Source organism: Porites lutea, chromosome 9 (assembly GCF_958299795.1).
Source record: "Porites lutea chromosome 9, jaPorLute2.1, whole genome shotgun sequence".
Classification (NCBI taxonomy): domain Eukaryota; kingdom Metazoa; phylum Cnidaria; class Anthozoa; order Scleractinia; family Poritidae; genus Porites; species Porites lutea.
The window spans coordinates 8,217,706-8,223,705 of NC_133209.1; positions in this window are offsets into that span (position 1 = coordinate 8,217,706).

Genomic DNA, 6,000 nt, shown 5'->3' on the forward strand with positions numbered 1-6,000 from the left:
CGGGACAGACAAAATCGACCAAAAAAAGTGACGCGTTCTTGCGTCCCAATTTACTGTGGACTTTGAGACCCTACTGCAAGCGCAATAAAGACTTATCAAACAAAAACAACGCGGGGAGTTTCAAATTTCCCACTTTTATAACTCGGACACGAAGTAAAATGTGTCCACGCACCTTCCGGCTGTCAGGGTTAAAGAGACAGTGCCACGGCTGTCTAGTTCTTGTTGTTGAGAATGCCAATTACTCTTTCTTATGCGCTATGGAAATTAACGTTCAGGAAAAAATTACTTGTAAACGACAAAAAACGGCTTCCTGTCCAACAAATATATTTCCCAAGCTATTATACAAAACGTTACAAACACCAAAAGTGAACTTTGAAAAACTGTTAGGCTAACAAGTCAACTGACAAGTTTTCAAAAACTCACAATGTCTTCCCGTTTTTGTCCATTCGTGCCTTCTTTTGCATTTGCTGTGTTATTAATACCTTCTTTAAATGTTTTGAGCGATTATTTTTTGATTGTCAACTTGGCGGCAGTTCCTGTTTGAATTTTGACAAAAGTCGTGACACAGCTCCTTTAATGGCAAGGTGGTCGCTTTAAAAAGATGGTTTAATAGTGGACTCCATTGGTCTAAAACACCCACTTACACGATTGTCACTAAAACCCCGAGCATAGAAAATGTCGCTTGAGACGAAGAGCGTCGGTAAGTCCAGTAAAAATCCTATGGAAAATCCCAACCTATGAGCAAAGGACAGTGACTTCTCACGTTTAACGATCTTTACGTAGACGCCGAGGAAAACAAAAAGAAAATTTCACAGTATTTATCCCAATGGTAGCCTCCCACACAGGTGTTTTTAGGGGAGCTCGTCTTTCATCCCTCCCCACAAACGCCCGTTTGTGGGGTGGGGTGAAAGAATACCTTGTATAGTCTTACATTGCAGGCGTTCTTTCTGATAAATGAATGGCAACAATTTAGAAAGAGAGTACATGGCTGCTAAAGAGGGATGATCGCAATGGACTGGATTTAATGAATAAAGAAGAAAATACGGCATAAAGACGGGGCCATTGTAGACAGCTGTGTATTGTATCTCGAGCAACTGATCTAAAGTAAAAACTGAAGACTTTACTTGTGAACATTATCAAAATTAAAGTGTAATTCATACGGTAAAAAAACATTTCTTTTTTTAAAAAAAAGTGAATAAATAAACATTGATTTTAATAATGTTATCTAATATCATTACGCTCTGTTATGATACAAGCAGAGAGTATGCAACTTACAAGAGCAATCGTAATAAGAGTGGAATTTTTCGGCGGCCAAACATAAACAATCATAGTTTAGTTTAAATTTTCAAAGAACATTTCTTTACTATTACTGATTAAACTACTGAAATAACCCCCCTTTCTTTTCTTAAAGCACTTTGCCTTTTTTTTCCATTTCTATTTGTTTTCCTTTTCTTTACCAACCATTTTTAAACTTTGTAAAATATTCTCCTCTTTCGGGTAAGGCTACAATTGTAGCTTTGGATGTCTGTGTTTTTTCTTGATGTTCTATCCACTTAAGTTGGAGGTCGGCGTGTTCAACTATCACGAATATGAAGTTTTCATCTGTTAGCTGGGTTAAAATATTAACACTCCTCTACTAGGCAACAAAGCTTGCAATATTCCGCATAAAGGAATCATTTACAACAGACCCGCAACTCGCCAGCAAGGCTCACATCTAGTCCGATACAAATTGACTAACAAATTTTCACTGTTCAATCCCCAAAGTACCTCGCTTTCCAACTTGCCCTGGTCTTTTGAACTCTCTTCTAACACTGGCTGGGATGGAACTGGGGAGGGGAGAGAGGGGCGGTGGCTCAGGGATGCTGTCCAATAACTTCCGCTTCGCTTGCCTAGACTTGGCGTTTGATGTGGTGTTGGTAACAGACAAAGATAAAGGCTCTGTGAATCTTGGTTGCCCAAAATGAGCTAAGGAACTTTCTTCAGCATTGGCACTTGAGCAATTTTCCTGGAGGGAGATTCTGGGTAAGTAATTTTGGAGGTAGTTTGATATACCCTGGTAAAAACTGGACTAGGGATATTTAATTTCCTTATTTTGATTTACTCGACGCAACAGGGATATGAACTCGTCGAAGAGTTAGCTATAACTTTGAGGTGTTTACATTTATTCTCGACCGTGAAGCCACTCGCCAAAATACAATTGCAGCCTATTTAGCGGACAAAGACCAGCTTGGGCCGTTTAACCGACAAAAATCATCGTCAAGTCACCAGCTTTACAGGCTGGAAATCCAGTCGTATCTCAAGCTTCTGTTGTTGTTCAGCATAACTAGTGTCGCGACATCAAACAACATGGCAGGCATAGCTCTATAGCATTCTGAACATGGCGACCAAGGGAATCATTTTCCGCCACAGCTTTACTTCACCAAATGAACATCCAGATTCACAACAACTTCGGTGATTTTCAACTAGTGTTTAAATTCTTTTTTTAAACAACATAGGCGGTCTCTTTAGTTGTCGAGCAGTGTAAATTCCTAGTATATTGATCTTTATACAGGAGGTATGACTACACAAATGTGGCCTTTTAACATGGCAGCGTGATTATGCTTTTACTAAAACGATTACTTTACTCGCGCTTATAAGCATAAAATGGTGATATTGTGCAGCGCACCCTTGTAGAATAATATTTGTATTTAACTAAGTTCCGAACTATAACAGATTCTAAGCCGGTTACGAGCATAATGGTGAGCCTAACATGTTTTGTTGTAAAACGGTAAAAAATAACGTCATTTGCAAGTTACACTTTTTTCTGACGTTAATATTGCTAAGTTCTGATTGTACTTTTTTGTTAATCCCCATTTTTTTTTCCTGCTTCAACTGCTCGTTAAATGCCCTCCGCTAGGACATGTCGAGGAAAGTCAGTCCACCTAATTGGAAAAAAAGGCCCTGTATCATAATTCAGGATTTAGAATTGACACCATTTAGGCATCGAGTCCGAAGTTCTGGCTATGTTATCAACTTACTAGCACTTTTTTCTTCAGAGAATCAAAGCATAAGAAAAAGAAATTTCAAAGGTAAGTTTACTGTAAAATACTTACGAAGTGCTTACCTTTTTGTTATGATGTGACGTATTGAAGGCATCAGAGGGTTTCCTCGTCGCATGGCTTGCTGGCTCCATCTCGGAAGAACACATATGTGTGGCTTGTGGATACATGCGCACGTTAGTAACTTGTACATCCGCTGAAGGAGAGATGCGTTGCGGGAGTAAGATAGTCGATAACGTCCCCTGAACATTGGCCATGAAGATATTTAAATCCTAAAACGGTGGAAAAAATAGGTAGATTAAGCCTTCAAGTCCCAAGAGTGACCAACATCTTTTAAGGAAATGTATGGAGATCAGACTGGAGAATTTGCATGTGGATATTAAGGTTTAGAGGGTTAAGGTATCTCTCTCCTTGAGCAACTTACTGAAGAAAAACATTGTAGGGGGAGGGGCGGGTAGAGAGGTACGGGGCAGCTGAAAGATATGGCCTCTACAACACGTAACTAGCTTAATGATTTCCTACAGCTTCTGAATGTATATTATTTTGTATTCATTCATTTTCAATTGCTGAGCATAAGTTAATGCCATGCAATGGTTAAGCCAGGCTGAAATTGATGGAGAGTGAAGTTCCATAAACTGTGGAAAATAGGAATAATGTACTGACCGGTATCTTATGCTGTAGATTGTCCAATGCAGCACGCAAGTGCGGTTCTCGTGGTTTAAGAGTTAGGCACGACAGTTCACCAAATGACAAGGATGGGCATTGAACCCGATCATCTGGTCTGACCGTTAGGTTGCTGAAACAGATGAAGTTGCGAGGCTTCACCAGATCGTCAACAGCCACCACCTGTGGAAAAATTACACCATGGTATAAGCGAGAAGACTCTGAGCATTTTTTATTTATTTATTTATTTATACCTCAAGCGGGAACCTTTTTTTGTGGGAAGGACATAAGGTGTGTGGGGAGGGGTGGGAGGGAAGGGGGGAGGGGGGTAGGTGGGCTTTAAGAGAGGCTGACTTCAATCGCCCCCATACATAACTATGCCAAAAGAACGGTAGTTTACAACCACTTAGTTTATTTTCACTCAAGAGAAGTTATTTAACCATATATTTTTCCTACGTCTATGGAATTTCGACAAAGCTTAAAGCTACGAAGTAAATAAAGCGAGAATCGTGATTACAGTAAAGAAAAAAATAAACTTTAACGATTACACTCTTTCTACTGCAGCTTTTAAAAGACAGCACCACATGAGGGAACTGTAAGTCAATACCTTAAGTCCTCCCCAGAACTTTATTGCCGCTAAATTCATCTCATCGTCGGATATATACACGGTCTGTACACTAGAACAAAACACAAAAACAAAACCGGTAAAAACTTCAAGTGGAAGTGGTGTTCATGGTCGAGTAGTTCCATCATATTTACTCCTGTGTTTTTCTAGGTTTTTCTTTTTTGCCAAGTGCAAAACCTACAAGTTGTCATAGCATTAGTCCCCGTTGTTGTTGTTGTTGTTGTTGTTTTTTAATGACTCGATTCAGGAAATTATAGTAACCACGTCGGCTACAATGCAAGTGAGCGTATCTCTATGCCATTTTTTTTAGTTCTCTGCAGGGTGACTTTCGTTGCTCTATCTTGCCCTAATTATAGCAGTTGGACCAATTTTCCAAAGAACATGAATTAGCCAACACGCCGTCACAGCATGGCCTCTTTACTTTACTTGAAAAACTCATTAATTATACATAAAGAAAAAAACAAAAGAAATTAATGTTTAATGAGTGTCTTTATATCTGATAAAGACTGCAAACTATACTTCCAGTTTTTTAGACCAAAATAGCGCAGGTCTAAATATTAGAGCAAGAATAAGTTGACCTATATCAGAGATTTTAAAGCCGTTTAAAAAGCTTGAAGTTGTGTATTATCAGGCGTAAAAACTCTCGGCTCTGTCTCGAGTTTTTAAACCTAATAATACACGCCTTATAATGTTCGTTTTTTTAACGGTACTTCCCGGATAATTTTACTTACATTTGTTTAATAGTGTCAAATTAAATGCAACATTATTTCTAATGATGATGATCATTATAACGACGACCACGATGATGGTGATGATGAAAATGACGATGGCGATGATGACGAGGACGACAACGAAAACGACGACGATGATGTTGCGGATAATGATAACATACTCTTAAAGAGATGACCAACGACTACTTTGTATCCGCGATTGCCTGCATACCTTGAGTTGGAAAAACAAGAAAGGGGAGTACAGAAAACAACCACTCCAACAATATCCACTTCTGAACACAGCTGGGACGAACCACAACGCAGCTGATCAAAAGAACAGGCCTGCAAGAACAACGATGACAACAGGTCAACTCTCTATAAGTTGGACACTCCTCTAAGGTCCCTTCCACACGTATCTGGATATTTTTTAATCCGCAAATTTATCTTTCCGGATTTAAAAATTTCCACGTCCACACGCAGCGTATTCAAATTGAACTTTCTCGTCCACAAGTACGCGGATTCACTCTCATTTCGTCAGCTGTTTTGAAAAGTGATCTTCGGCTAATGCGAAATTGTTCTCACCATTCTTCCGCAAAAAAGAAACGTTTTTGCTGAAAAAACTGTCCCATCAAGCATTAGTTTTCTCCTTTAAGTTCTTTATTGGCATCCAATTCGTCCGTACGACATCGAAAGAAGCCTGAGAATGTCCGCGCCTCCGCTTGGCATAATTGAAGTGAACAGTAATAATAGCTAAGTTTAACTGCACACAAGTTATAAGACTTGAAACTGAGGTTTTAGAAGTAAATAGGGGAAAACATTGCGCTCGGCACCATCTTGAATATTCACGGTAAAGAACCTGCCTCGATCTAGTTACGTGACTGTATGAAAAAAATATATATATCCGGATTTACCGTGCATACGATTCCTGATTCATAGCTCATTCAAAAATTTCTACTCTGGGGAG